The 16,158-nt window shown below is 41.2% G+C and overlaps 1 long non-coding RNA gene across 3 annotated transcripts; it reads right to left on the minus strand.

Annotated features, from left to right (window-relative positions):
* Positions 1 to 1,558: 1,558 nt before the first annotated feature.
* On the minus strand, positions 1,559 to 15,958 carry LOC122547297. Of its 3 annotated transcripts, XR_006310961.1 has the most exons (4): positions 15,883 to 15,958; positions 12,688 to 12,827; positions 7,906 to 7,964; positions 1,559 to 1,981 (listed from the first exon to the last, which is right to left on the minus strand). It is a non-coding gene; the product is annotated as an uncharacterized LOC122547297 (long non-coding RNA). The 3 variants fall into 3 exon arrangements; XR_006310960.1 differs by lacking the exon at positions 15,883 to 15,958 and having other exon boundaries at positions 12,688 to 13,078; XR_006310959.1 differs by lacking the exons at positions 12,688 to 12,827; positions 15,883 to 15,958 and having other exon boundaries at positions 7,906 to 8,258.
* Positions 15,959 to 16,158: the final 200 nt, after the last annotated feature.

Consider the following 16,158-nt stretch of genomic DNA (forward strand, 5'->3'; position numbering starts at 1 on the left):
TCAGAAGCTGAGGGGTGACCTTATAGAGGTTTACAAAATTATGGAGGGGCATGGATAGGATAAATAGACAAATTCTTTTCCCTGGGGTCAGGGAGTCCAGAACTAAAGGGCATAGGTTTAGGGTGAGAGGGGAAAGATATAGAAGAGACCCAAGGAGCAACTTTTTCACGCAGAGGGTGGTACATACGTGGAATGAGCTGCCAGAGGATGTGGTGGAGGCTGGTACAATTGCAACATTTAAGAGGCATTTGGATGTGTTTATGAATAGGAAGGGTTTGGAGGGATATGGACAGGGTGCTGGCAGGTGGGACTAGAATGGTTTGGGATATCTGGTCGGCATAGACAGGTTGGACCGAAGGGTCTGTTTCCATGCTGTACATCTCTATATCAGCGCAGTACAGGACCATCAGCCCTCAATGTTGTGCCGACCTGTGGAACCAATCTGAAGCCCACCTATCTTACACTATTCCATTCTCGTCAATATGACTATCCAATGACCATTCAAATGCTCTAAAGTTTGCGAGTCTTTTACAGCGACTAGGTGAAAATCCTGGGAAGTCCCTCCCTAAAAGGGTGGTGGATCTAACTCCAGCCACGGACTGCAGCAGTTTAACAAAGCAGAGCACTCCCCCGTACTCAAGAGGGATTAGAGGTGAACAATAAATGCTGCCTTAGCTTGTGGCGCCCGCATCCCATTAATTTCAAAAAATGGATCAAATATACAATATCAACCAGACAGTATAAAATAACTGAAAATATCAGAAATATCCAGCACTGCCGATCGTTCTGAAAAGAAAGCCTTTCTCCGCTGTGCCAAACACAACAAAACAAATTCTCAGCAAACAATCAGTTGTCTTAGAGGGAGACTGTGAGAAGTGTCTATCAGGGGAGGGGATGCTGGCGTTGGTGGAAGTCTGCTGAGGGGATTTCCGCGTTCTACACTGGTGTCAGGGCTGACCGATAGATGGGGCTTTTAAAACAAAAACAAGTTTGCTCACCCGAAAGAAGGCTCGCTTTGTTTTAGATCAGAGACGGAGAAAACCTGGGCCAGAAACCTTCAGTTTTCCCAGTTTCAATCCAGTCTAATTTAAAACAAAAAAAGTGAACTGCAGGTGAGGGAAGACATTTAGCGAGCGGTGGCAAATATCAACCACACAACCAGCTAAAATAAATTACCGCAGAATCGCAAGATTTACTGACCACCACATTAAAGTGTCGTTTAGATACAAGTTAACTCAAAAGAGCATACGTTTTGGAAGGGACTCAAAACACCACCCGGAAAATTTGGCGACACAAAACTTAGTTCCAAGTCTCCCCAAGAGTGGGGCAAGGATCAGGGAGTAGTTACCTTTGTAATACATCTGAAAGTTCTCGGACCGGAGAGACTGGAAGATGCCGGCCACCTTCTTGTAGAGATACTCGAAGCTGGTGGAGACGCTATGGTCGACGGTGAAGCGGCGTATCTCCCGGTTTACTTCGTCTTTCCCCAGCAGGTAAGCCTTCACGTTAAAAGCCATGGCTCGGAAATCGATGGGACGGTGTGCGACAGACTGGCCCGTTCACTGCGGCAGAGAATAAAAAAAAATAGACTCGCTACTTTTGTGTCGGAAAAGTCCTGATGTCGCAGCAAGAAACTGATACAGAGTCTCGAAAGTGTTTCCTCTTCTCGCTACCCAAGGCAAGGGGTAACCGAATGGTGCGTGCCGGTCTTATATAGACACACTCCCCGCCCCTCGCACAGCAGCTGTTACTCAGCACAAAGCCTAGCCTTCTCTTCCGTGCTTTCCCCTCCGAGGTCAACTCCACCCGTACCTCTTTAATTCCTAAGAAAAGGGGGACTGCGAGCATCGACGGGGAATTGGCGAGCGCTGACTGTACCGGAGACTTCGCCTTTCCTCCAGGCTATCCTATCACCACGGAGACCTGTTCCGAGCCCAGTAATATTTATTTCTCAACTTGTTTCGAAGTGGTCGCTGTTTGTCTATTTGGCAGAAATATAAAAAAAAAGTCAACAGCCAAGAATGAGTTGGAGGGAGAAATTTTCCCCTTTGTGGGGAGATGCTGAGTAGAGATTTTAAATAGTCCTAAAATCTAAATATGGTATTCGAGAGAAACCCTTTTAAGTAATGAGAATTTTAGAACCACCAAAAGTAGGTGAGTGAGAAAGAAATAAGGTACATGAAACGTGGTGGCTAATGGATGCTATTTGGGACTGAAGGAGGGTTCAATGTTCGGACCCTTAGTGTTGCAGCTATATATAAGTAATTTAGAATTTGATGTACATGTCACAATTTTCAAAATTTGCCGATTATACGAAATTTGGAAACATTGTAAAGTGCCAGGAGAACGATGTAGAACTTCAAAAAAGCATTGACAAGTTGATGGGGTGGGAGGGCTGCTGGCAGATTAAGTTATACGTTTTAAGGAGTGATTCATTTTGGTAGGTCAATGGAAAGGCAACATAAACTAAGGGGTGCTATACAAAAGGGGCTGATGGAAGCAGAGGGACCTGAGGGTTTGTGACTGAATGTAACAGGAGAAGTTGAGAGGCTGCCAAAGCATACCTTATTGAACTTGTATAAAACACTAGTTTGGCCTCATTTGGAGTGTCATTTCCAGTTCTCAGTGTTGCACTTTAAGACTGACATAAAAGCATGAAAATAGTTCCAGAAATGAAGAACTTCAGTTGTAAGGATAGATTGGAGAAGTTAAAATTATTACCCTTGAGAAAGAAAATGAGGGTGAAATGTGAAATCCACCTCCATATCTGCCCATGTATTTATTCCATCGGTGCAATCTTCTCCAAACTCACATTGAGAAAATTTCCTGTTGGAAAGGGCAGTCTGCTTGCTGGCTGGCCCTTGCCTATGTTGGGGGATACTGCACCAGAATTAAATGCCCATCAAACACTTAACTAGCAAGCACTCAGCCTTCCCAGGGATATCAGACAGCCTGAGGCATTGATTCCACCATCCCAGAACTGGCTGCAAACCAACATTTCTCCATTGACCCGTCAGTACCACTAGAAATGGTGGCTAGTGGAACACCAACAGAGACCTTGGATTGATGAGAGGTCATGGAGAGGGGCTTTCAGTCGAAAGGGCAAGTGGTTGGCTATCAGCATGTTACTGACTTCTTGATGCGAGGGCACATGATCAGACATTTGGTAATTTTAAACAAAGAACACTCCCTGGATTCTGTGATGGGTTAGCTTATTGGGTTCCACACTTGGCAACTCTGCTGTCTACTGCTAGTCGAATATTGTATTTTGAGTAATGTGTTCAGATTTGGATTCCATATATATATAAACATATATACACATATTTATTAGAAGAGAATGCAACACAAGTTTAGAAAGAATTGGAGTTTAGAAGAATTTGAAGTGACAATTGAAAAAATAACAATTTTGCTGATTTTGACAGATAGATAGTAAGATCCTATTTGCCTGGTTGCAGGCCTATCCTAGAACAAGGTCTCAGGATAAGAAGTTGTCCACATAGATCAGAGATAAAGAGAAATATTTACACTTATAGGGTTGTGAATCTTAAGAATTCTCTACCCTGGCAGGCTGTGAATTCTCTGACATTGAGTAATCCAAGATGCACATTTATAGTTATTTTTGTGGACAACATGGAATCAAGGAATAGGAAGGTAGGGCAGGAAAACTGATACGATCTCAACAAATAGCAGAGTGAATTTCTTGGGTGTTGGTCCTGCTTTCATCTTTTATATTCACCATCTTGTCATGCTTACGTTTGCATGTTTCTACTGCTTTGGTGAACTTCAGAAAATATAGATCTCTGCATTTACACCCACAGCATCATCAAAAGCCACAGGAGATCCTTCATTGCTTTTCTTTTTGTTTACAGGATGCAGAGAATATTCTGGCAGCAATTATTACCCTATCCCTAGTGGGGACATTAAGAGCCAAGCAGAAGGTGCTATAACAGACACATTTACAGACCAGGCTGGTTTCTTTCTATAAATAGGTTGGAGAGCTTTTCAGGATATTTGTTTTTCTGGTGAAAGCCCCCAAATAACCAAATGTATTGAATTCAAATTTCCCCTTAATAGCTATTTCTTGGCTGCTTGTCCATAGTTATACGGACTATGCTTATGTACCCATTTTACGATGAGTTATAAAAACAAAATACTGTGGATGCTGCAAGTCTAAAATAAAAACAGAAAATGCTAGAGAAACTCAGCAGGTCTGGCTGCATCTGTGGAGAGAGAACAGATTTAACATTGAGTTCAATGACTTCCTCAGAGAATAAGTCATATTACATCAACGTTTTCACCCTGCTTCTCTCGCCACAGATGCAACCAGACCTTATGATTGGTTAGGCTGACCCACCAATTATGTGGAATATTGGAGACTTGACTGGCTCAGGTTTCAGTACAGGAACTCTACAACAGAAGCCTGACTGTGTCCAGGGAGCCTCAATGGATAGCATCTTTCTCAAGGTGCTGGAAAAGCACAGCGGGTCAAGCAGCATCCAAGGAGCAGGAGAATGATGTTTCAGGCAAAAGTCCTTCATCAGGAATGAGGCTTCAGGAATGAGGATAGCATCTTTCTGCTGAATCAAAACATGGTGGGTTCAAGTTCCACTCCAGAGCCTTGAGGACAAAAAGTTAATGTAATCATAAAGGGGTCCCACACTGTCAGAGGTGCTATCTTTTGAATGAGATATTAAAAACCAATCTGTCTCTAAAGAACATTGGAGTTCTTTCCTGGTGTTCTGGGCCAATATGTATCTCAAACAAAAATCACTGGAACAATGACTACACTTTAGATACACTCACTGATTGCGAAGTGCATTAGAACTTTTTGAGGTTGTGAAAGGCACTACAGAAACCACAGATTCTTTTTTTCGTTTGGATTTAACCACATCATCTTGATGTTGAAAATTAGAAATTGAAAACAGCAAATATGGAAATACTCAGCTGATCAGACAGAATTTTTGGAGAGAGAAAATCAAAGGTAATGGGCAAAAATGCATGGGGGAGCAGGATGTTGTTGTGCAGTATGGATGACAAAACGCAAGAAAGAGAAAAATAATTTAAAACTAAAATCTGTAAAGAGAAAGGAAACAAAGTGGGGCAGCAGTTTCAGTCTGAAATGGTTGAACTCAATGTTGACCTCAGAAGGCTATAAAGTATCTCAGGGGGTATTGTTAGAATGACAGCTTGAGGGCAGGGTGGAGAATTCAATGATAATGACTGAAAGCTTGGCTTCACTCTTTCAGACTGAATGAGGTGTACCATAAAGCAGGCAGCAGATCAAGTAGAGATCAATCATGATCTCACTGAATAGTGGGAAGGAGAGAAAAACAACTTGTATTTACACAGTGCCTTTAACAAAATAAAATATCCCAAAGCACTTCACTGAGGCACTGCAAAACAAAATATGATACAGCCACGTAATAAGATATTACAGCAGGTAACATAGTAGCTTGAGCTGGAAATGTGTTGCTGGAAAAGCGCAGCAGGTCAGGCAGCATCCAGGGAACAGGAGAATCGACGTTTCGGGCATAAGCCCTTCTTCAGGAACTGAAGAAGGGCTTATGCCCGAAACGTCGATTCTCCTGTTCCCTGGATGCTGCCTGACCTGCTGCGCTTTTCCAGCAACACATTTCCAGCTCTGATCTCCAGCATCTGCAGACCTCACTTTCTCAACATAGTAGCTTGGTCAAAGAGGTAGGTCTTAGGAAAAAGGGGAAAGAGAAGAATAGAAAGAGAGGAGAAGAAAAGGAGTAAGAAGAGCCCAATAGCAACAGAAGTCTTCAAATTGTTCCTTTAATCACTAAAATGTCCCATGGCACTTCAAAGGTGCACTGCAGAGCAAAAGTCAACTCCAAGCCAAATTAGAAAGCATTAGGACAGGTGACAAAAAGTTTCAAGAATGTTAAAGAGGGGATTTTTGAGAAGATTTGTAGTTCAGGTTGAGGTTCAGGATGTAGGTTTGCTCACTGAGCTGGAAGAATCATTTCCAGATATTTTGTCACCCTACTAGGTAATATCTTCAGTGGGCCTCCTGGTGAAGCACTGCTGATAATTCCGGCTTTCTATTTATATGTTTGGGGTTCTTTGAGTTGGTGATGTCATTTCTGGTGATGTCATTTCCTGTTCCTTTTCTCAGGGGGTAGTGGATGGGGTCTAACTAGATGTGCTTGTTGATAGAGTTCCCGTTGGAATGCCATGCTTCTAGGAATTCTCATGTGTGTCTATGTTTGGCTTGTCCTAGGATAGATGTGTTGTCCCAGTTGAAGTGGTGTCCTTTCTTATCTGTACTAAGGATACTGGTGAGAGTGGGTCATGTGTTTTTGTGGCTAGTTGATGTTCACATATCCTGGTGGCTAGTTTTCTGCCTGTTTTTCCAATGTAGTGTTTGGTACAGTTCTTGCATGGTATTTTGTGAATGACATTATTTTTGCTTGCTGTCTGTGTAGGGTCATTCAAGTTTATTAGCTGCTGTTTTAGTGTGTTGAGTAGTCTGGCAGTCATTTCCATGGTGTCTTTGATGTAGGGAGGGTGGCCAGGGTTTCTGGATGTGTTTTGCTGCTGAGAAATCAGTGGACTGTGTTCATTGGGTATCCATTCTTTTTGAATACATGGTACAGGTGATTTTCCTCTGTGTAGTTTCTGTCTAGCCACTAAATAGAAAGTAGGAATTATCAGCTGTGCTTCGCCCGGAGGCCCACTGAAGATATTACCTAGTAGGGTGACGAAGCGTCTGGAAATGAACCTTCCAGCTCAGCGAGCAAACCTACAATCAGAAAGAGGGGAATTGGAGAAGCAAAGAAGTTTAACAGGGAAATTTTCATGCTGATGACCTAAGCTGCAGAAGGCAAGTCTCCCATTGATGAAAAGAAGGACTCTGCAGATACAGAAGAAGCCAAAATTCCACAAAGGATTGTTGGTTTGGATGAGATTAAACTGAGAGAGTGCGGTGAGACCAAGGAGGGAATTGAACAAAAGGATGAGCTATTTAGAATTGAGGTATTTCAAGAAAGGGGACTAACGTGAGTTTTGGGATGATGGGTGAATGAGACTTAGTGAGAGTTAGGATGTGGGCTTCAAAATTTTTGGCATGATGTTTGAATTAGCAATGTATTGTCAAACAGGAGACAATAGTGGAGTCTGGAGTTAAGAAGCATGGGTGACGGTTTCAGCAGCAGATAGGCTGAGGCATAGGTGTGGGGAGATGGTAATATTATGGAAATGGAAGTAGGTGGTCCTGACTGTGGCAAGGATATGGGGAAAAGGAACTGGGTCAGGGTCAAATAGGATGGCAATGATGCAAACTATCTTGGTCAGCACATGGTACGATTAGGGAACTAAGTTGAAGACAGCCTCATAACTAAGAATCAGGATTACAATATTTTGTCATGATCTAATTTGATGCTCTATAGTTGGAGGTTGTGCAGTTGTGGGGTACTTAGCCTTTACATGTTTCTAAAACACCATGTTAATTTATAATTGCTTGCCATAGATCATTTTTAAGCTGAAATGTGTGGAAGATCAACTGAAAATATTGATATGTTGTGGCAATCCTTTGGTCCTACCTTCTGTAATAAAATCCGACACCCAGAGGATGCTAGTGCTTTCGGTACAGCCAGAGAAATAACATGTTTGCAAGTTAACAAACACACACAAAGTGAGAGAAATCTGGTGACAGTCAGCTGACCCCAGGAGATTAAAGTCTGGGGTTTGGTAAATTAGTATTTTATTCATGCGACACAAACGTTCAAGACACAAGAGAGCTCTAAGGACTTATGTTTCTTAACAGAGCATATTCTCTCTCCAGTTCTGGTTTAATCTTCTGACTACATGGTCCAGTTGCCAATTATTGATTTACACTGAGTTTCATCATTATTGTAACTATACAAAATAAACACAGCTTACGTGTTTGTTGGTTGAAGTACATGATTTAGAAACCTCTCTGTGTTGAAGGGTAATGTTCACTGCAGAATATTTAAAAAACTCTTGTTAATTCTTCTGTAACAATTCTCATGTTGGCAAGAAAGTACAAAGCTTTCTTGAAAGTTACACTGGTACTAATTTTTTTTCTATTTTACAATTAAGGCATAAATCACAGTCTGTAAGAACACAATACACTTTCAATTTTCCTGAGGAAGAACTTGAGCCTTTCACCACCTCAGTACTTCAGGTCCCTAAGCACTTAACAGGAACAGGTACTTTTGAAGGAAACTGAAAGCTTAGATCACTCAAATAGATGCAAAATAATCTTTTGCTCGTGGTGTTTACCAAGTTGTTATAAGAAATAAATTAGAGGCAGTGATGTTGCAAGTAAATATCAACGAAAACTGGGCCTGCTGTGATTCAGCAATTCAATCTCTCGGCAATTATTCAGAAAAAACAGTAACCCAGAGCCCGAGTCCCCCCCGATAGATCCCCAACACGTCATCCTTTCCAAGGCAGCTATTGTATCACCTGACACTAAGTCACACAAACATGTGACTCAAGTCCATTTTGTTTATTAGTGCGTAACGTCACTTTTGACATTTCGGTGAATATGTTAACTAAAAGAAATACTTTAGAAAAGACTGGAAAGTTCTAGAAAATGTCTTCATAAAAATACACTTCAGCATTATACAGCATTTATTCAAAGAAAGTAGTTAAGAGTTGATCTTTTAAGGACATGCAATTTTTATGATTTTTTTTCTGCTCTTTATATTTTCCTGACTCTTATCGGGTTACATTAAAACGATCCCAATAGTTTGCCATTATCTTATTTCAGGATATTTTCCAATTGGAAACCTAATGACAACCATTAGATTAATTGCTGTTGATTGCAAATGGCACTTGTAAAGAGGTAAAGTCGCCAATGTCCCAGAGGACCACAGAGCTGTTATCGCTTTAGAGAGTGAGATAACCTGGTGGTGAGTTTAACCCAAGGGTCATTACGCCTCATGCAAGGGACGTGCTTGAGAAAACAGGCCCTCAGCTGGAACCCACGTTGCATTACAACTCTGCTGTACAACCAATTGCAAAGCTAATCGACCTTAAGATCCCCCACTTCTCCAAGAAACAACCTGCTTACATAACACTCAAATGGATATCAGGGCATGGGGTGATAAATGGTAAGTAACATGCATAACATACAAATGCCAGGCAATGTAAATCTCCAAGAACAGAAAATGTATCCATTGTCCCATATCATTCAATGGTTTTAACATCACTGAATCTCTCATTATGAACAGCATGAGGGTCACTGTTGATCTGAAACATTGAATTTGTACAGCACATATCTTTCCAGCATTTATTGCCCATTCCAACCAGGGATAGATAATAAATGCTGGCCCAGCCAGCATCCCATGGGTGAATGAATAATATATATATAAATACTGCGACTATAAGGGTAGGCCAGAGGCTGGGTATTCTGTGTCAAGTAACTCATTTCCTGTTTCCAATTCCTGTCCATAATTTACAAAGCACAGGAGTGTGGTGGATAGATTGCCTGGACGAGTGCAGCTCCAACAACACTCAAGAGGCTCGACATCATCCAGGACAAAAGAGCTTGCTTTTTTGGCACCTCATCCGCCATTCACTCTCTTCACCACTGATGCATAGGGTAGCAATGTGTACCATCTACAAAGTTCACTGTAGCAACTCACCAAGTCTCCTCTGACAATACCTTTCAAACCAATGACATCTACCATCTAGAAAGACAAGGGCAGCAGATATATACAGCACGACCTGCAAGCTCCCCTCCAAGCCACACACCATCCTGATTCGGAATTATATTTACTGTTCCTTCACGATCACTGGGTCAAGATTCTGTACTTTTAGAAGCTGCAATGAGGAAGATAGGATTAGTAACATTTTCCCAAAGATCAAAGCACTGAAAGAAAAGTGGCTAATGGGTTGTTTTATCAGGGTTAAGACAGATGGGTGCTGATTACGAGGGTACCACTTCCTCCTGATGGGTACCAATTACTTTACCTTTCACAATTCCTTCTGGTGAATAGAGAATCTGATGGTGAAAAGACTATTGATTGGTGAAAGCATTCCATAAAAAATAAGTTGAAGAATGTGAAGAGAAAATGCTGGACAATCTCAGCAAGTCTGGCAGCATCTGTAAGGAGAGAAAAGAGCTGATGTTTCCAGTCTAACTGACCCTTTGTCAAAGCTGACAGGGGGTCAGTTAGACTCAAAAAGTCAGCTCTTTTCTCTCCTTACAGAGGCTGCCCGACCTGCTGGGACTGTCCAGCATTTTCTCTTTTGGTTTCAGATTCCTGCATCTGCAGTAATTTGCTTTTATTAAATTGAAGAATGTCATCATTCAAAGAAAATAGCAGATTAATGATATCTTGAGATTGCTGCTCTATATTCTCAAACTTAAGGCAATGAGATGAGTTATTAATTGGGAAAACAACAAAATCTACAGAACCCAGGCCAGGGCTGTGAAGAATCAACAAAAATCTATTCAGAGGTTGCTGTCAGGACTGCTAAGACTGTATCTGGAGTTGTTGCAAAACATACTGAGTGAAAAGATGAACAGGATTGTCTACTATCATATCTGACAATGTTTCTGAAAAATGAGACAAAGACAGGGGATTTTCTGGGCTGTCATACATTGTATTCATGCTTCAGCATTGACAGATTTTCCTGCATATGTATCTTCCGATTCTCTGCATTCTTGGAGAGAAAGCATCGTGGACATATTGTATGCTACCAAATGAAAGGCCACCATATAATGCTAAAGGTGGTCCAATTTTAATAACTTTTTTCATTTGCACTGCCAGTCATATAAACTGGCTTCACCATAAGACTAGGTGAATAATTTGCCTCTCACTGATCTGGAAGAATACTGGAGGAAACTTGACATCAAGAGCTGAAGAATCTGGTAGCAGTGATCTACTTCTGGAAACAACAAAACTAGGTTTAATAGAAGGATGTTATCAGGTTCACCTCCTGGCTATGCCCCAGTTGGGAACTGCTGTAAAACAAATAGCTTATCCACTAACACAATAGTAGAGGGATCATAATTTTGATAAAATTCTTCAGAAAGCTGAGAAAGCTCCTCACAAAATGGCATCTAATAATCTTACCACTAGACTTTGTAGAGAGAGAAATCATGAATTATCTTCTTTTAGATGATAACACGTGTTCCTAGAGAAGTTGAGATAAAGCCTCAAAAATGGAATGTAATCATTATTTGGACAAGAAGTAACTCAGATGGAATATAATCATCTTGACTTAAAGAGTCTTCAGCTTGGACTAGAACATCTACCAGCTGCTGTAGAAAACCTAGCTGGACACATTTACCATCTCATCAAAGATTTTTTCTGATTCTGTACAGTATGTATAAACTTCTTAAGTGATTTCACCATTCTAGGCAAGCGTTACTTCAAATAACCTTGAACCTCAAGGAATGGCCTCTTAGACCATGGATTTTTATGTTTGATAGTCCAAGGCATACAGTGTAAAGCTATTCTAAATGTTCAGTGATCTTAGTAAAAGCAGCTCCTCACTTAAGAACAAACGTGGTACCAAAATTCTTGACTTTCAACATTACTGATCAATAATCCTGGTCTAGATCATTATCTTGTGTTGTAAGGGCAAAAAATGAATGTGACCAAGAAAGAATGCAACTTCCAAAAACAAAAAGAACTGTAGATACTGGAAATCTGAAACAAAAACAGAAATAGCTGGAGAAACTCAGCAAGTCTGCCAGTATCTGGGGAGAGAAAGCAAAATCAGGGTTTCAGATCATGCGACTTTTCTTCAGAACTGTAACTTTCAGATCTTCTCCAAGTTCTTGTTCAACTTGTTGAACTCTCCTGTTTGAAAGGTGATCAGTATGATTTACTTTAAAAAGGCAATCTTACCTCGCAAAATGCTGACGGTGTTGAAATCTGCCACAGTGAAACCACTGGATTCTGACAACTTGACAGTCTTATCACCTGTGACAATTATACCAGAACTCCAAAATTGAAGTTGTCTACTTTTTCTCATTTTTGGCCAATTTTTAATTGGGTGTGGCAGCCTTCCTTGGGCCTAGCTCACTGATGGGCTCAGATCAAGCTTGACTATGGGTCAACCCCACTGGGGTGTGGAATCGCACATTATGCCTAGTCTGTCTTGTAAGCTGGTTCATCTGTTCAAAAGATCAGCCCTGGGTCTGACCACAAAAGAACTGAGAATATATCATTAAGAATCTGAAGGAATTTACCTTTCAACATTGCATCTTTCTATGAATTAGTGAGACTATATAAATCTTCAGTGTAATCTACCAGGACAACTGGCTACTGGGATCCCTATCCCTTACCATACTCTATAAAATTCTTAGTACTGAAATAAAAATTCAAGTCTGCCAGGACTGACTGAAAGTCTGCTTAAATTTCATCAGCACCTTGTCTGATAAAAGGATTTTCTTGGCAATGGAGACCACTGAATAAAATACAAACCTTCAGCTATTGCTGCTTCATATGAGACCTGAGGCTGTTCTGCACCTGTGGAACTGCATCTTGCAGATCTCCCATTTAAATGCTTACTTCAGACCTTTGGCCACATCGAAGCACCTCAGAAAATGCTGATGGCACTGACATGCTGCCACTTCAGATCATGCCTCACTTCAGGCAAGCAGTCAGTCTTCTGGAAATTCTCTGAAGATCCTCTTACCTTGAGGTTGAACCTTGCTTCATGGTTACTCTATCTTACCTCATGGTTTTTCACTTGAGACTGATGTCTTCATCTCATCTTCAAATTTGGTAGTGGGAAAACTTTATTCAGTTATTCAGGATAAAATCAGTAGTCGCATGGAAAAAGATAGGTTGTATAGGAAGTATCAGCTTTGATTTCTACAGAAAAAAAATCACATTTAACCAACTTGGAATTTTTTGAAGAAATAACTGAAAGGGTTGATGAAGGTAATTATTTTCAAGTGGTACATGGATTTCTGGAAGGCAGTTGATATTGTACCTCACTGAAGTACAGACTTGTGAAGGAAGATGTAGATTATTGCATAGAAAGGACAGTGGCAACATGGATACAATATTGGCTGAGTGATAGTAAACAGAGGTTTATAGTCTATGGATTTATTCTGGGCTGCTGGAACGTTTGTAGTGGAATTCCCCAGGGGTCAGTACTGGGACCATCACTTTTCCTAATATACACTAATTATCTGGATCTTGGTGTGCAGGGGACAATTTCCAAGTTTGCAAATGACACTAAACTTGGAAGAATTGTAAACTATGAGGGGGATAGTCTGGAACTCCAAAAGGACATTGAAAGATGGTGGAGTAGGTGGATAGGTGGCAGATGACGTTCAATGCAGAGAAGTGTGAAGTAATATACTTTGGTTGGGAGAACACCAAAAGACAATATAAAATAGGGGGTACAATTCTAAATGGGTGCAGAAGCAGACGGACCTGATGTAAACGTGCACAGATCATTGAAGGTGGCAGGTCAGATCATGGCATTGAGTACAAAAGCAACGTTGTGATGTTGAACTTGTAAAAGACACCTATTTGACCTTAGTTGGAGCATTGTGTATGTTGTGGGAGCCACAATGTAATATCACTGATGCATGGGATGAAATTACCTTGACATGTCTGAAAAGCAAGATTACTGTCTAAGAATGTCAGTAGCTGAGAAGAATCCAGTTTAAGTCCCCTTTTTGGTCTGTAAGCGGCCCTAGTCACAGAGATCAACAGCACAGAAAAAGGCCATTTGGCTTATCATATCTGCGCTGATCAAAAACCACCTAACTATTCTATCTTGTTTTCCAGCACTTGGCCCATAGCCTTGTACACTTGACATCACAAGTGCACATCCAAATACTTATTAAATGTTATGAGGATTTCTGCCTCTACTACCTTTTCAGGCAATGAGCTCCAGATTCCCACTACCCTCTGGATGAAAGAAGCTTTTTTCTAAGCCACCTGCTCCTTACCTTAAATCTATGCTCCCTGGCTATTGAACCCTCCATCAAGGGGAATCGTTTCTTCCTGTCTACCCAATCTATGCCACTCATAATTTTGTACTTCTCAATCATGTCTCCTTTCAAACTCCCCTGCCCCAGACTGCCAACCTCTTTTCATAACTGAAAATCTCCAGCTCAGGAAACATCCTGATAAAACCCCTCTGCATCTTTTCTAGTGCTATCACATTCTTTCTATAATGTTTCAGATTCTAAAACTGCATCCAATATTCCTCTTTGTCCCTTTGCCACACTTTTACTAATGATGTGCTTATCGAAGACTCCATGTTAGTTACCAGTCTTTTTCATTATGCTCTTCTTGCATTTTTTTTTCACCTTGCTTCTGAACCTTTCCTATTCAGCTTGGGTCTCAATTGTATTTACTATCTGACACCTGTCATAAGCATACTGACTCATCTTTAACTTACCTTTGTCATCCAGGGAGTTCTGGATTTGTTTATCATTTCTTTCCCTTTTGGGGAAATATACCTTGACTGTGCTGGAACTGTTTCCTCAGCCACACATTCATTTTTTTTATCTTTCCGTTTCTGTGCTCACTTGCAATTGGCACTGGAAATAAAGGACTACTATGTTTGAGGTCTTGCTCAGTAATTTCTTATTTAGCTTTCTAAACTCCAAGTGCAGGATCACATCCCCTACAGCCCCCAGCCTATATCATTAGTAGTAATGTGGACCACAACCTCTGGCTATTGGTCCTCCCCAGAAGAATGTCCTGAAGGCATTCTTTGATATCTTTGACCATAACACAAGGTAGGCCAACTGTGATGCCAGGGGCTTGACTCTTGCTGCACTCCTCCAATGATCTATTGTTCTCACTAAGGTGCAGATGAGAAAACCAGTTAATGAGCAGGTCCTCTGGGAACTTCTGCACTACTTGCCCATTTCTCTTGGACTGCCTGGTTGTCACCTATTCCTTATCTGCCTGCTAATCCTAACTTGCAATGTGACCTATCTATGTAGGTCTCTGCCTTGGGAACGTATCTTAGTAGCTCTAGTCACTGCTGGAACTCTGAAATCCTGGGCTCAAATTTATGTAGCCAGTGGCACTTCTGGAACCAAGGTGCATCTAGATCACAAGAAATGTCCGCAACTCCACATGTGCCTTAGGACAGGCGTTTTGCGTGGCTGAGCTGTCCTATCATATTTTAAAAGTATATTATGCTACTTTACTTGCTATAACTTAAATGATTTTGATGTGGAGATGCCGGTGTTGGAATGGGGTGGACAAAGTTAAAAATAACACAATACTAGATACGATAACGGATGAATGGACACCGCACAACGATAGCTAGACAGGGATGTTCCCTCCCAGTCAGGGAAGACTTCAGCGGTCAGGGACATTCGGCCTCGGACCTTCGGGTGACCATCCTCCAAGGCTGACTTCGGGATATGCATCAACGCAGACTGGCCAAGCAGAGGCTGATAGTCAAGTTCGATACCCATGAGGATGGCCTCCACCAGGATCTTGGGTTCATGTCACACTACAGGTGACCCCATTATACTGTACACTCTCTCTCACAAACACACACTCACGCAGACCCTTTCTCATACACACGTTCTCTTAGACAGACACACATACACCCCCACACTCACACCCACAGCCTGTTGCAGGTTTGCACTCGATCACACTCACATGCACACTCTACCAAGAACGCACACATGCAAATACACAATCTCACATGCACTCACGCTCACACTCTCTCCCACACACACACTCTCTCTCTCCCCCACATGCACAAACACATATATAAGTCTATGGGGGTGAATTTGCATTTGCAGAATTAATTACAGCTACATTCTATTTTGTTCAAAAAACACACAATCTGCAGGCAGTCAATCCATGTAAAATTTTATAAATTCCTTTAGAACCAGTCTGACTCAAGATTGGGATACAGACAGACTCTTAATCATACCTTTAATGCGTTGTCTGACATGTCACCTTTTTTTAATAAAACCTTAAGTTGTCTTGAGAATGTGACTTGAAAGAAGTTCTGGGATTTACATATTAATGAACCGAAACCTGCAACCTATTTTAAAAGATGAAAGACTTAACAGCAATCTAGGTTTGTTCAATATATTGTATCAGTTGCATACATGACACTGTGATCTTTTGCTATAAATTCTGTCTTATGATCCTGCTCCACAGCTACCTGAAGAAAGAGCAGTGCTCCGAAAGCTTGTACTTCCAA

Source organism: Chiloscyllium plagiosum, unplaced genomic scaffold (assembly GCF_004010195.1).
Source record: "Chiloscyllium plagiosum isolate BGI_BamShark_2017 unplaced genomic scaffold, ASM401019v2 scaf_8945, whole genome shotgun sequence".
NCBI classification, from domain to species: Eukaryota; Metazoa; Chordata; class Chondrichthyes; order Orectolobiformes; family Hemiscylliidae; genus Chiloscyllium; species Chiloscyllium plagiosum.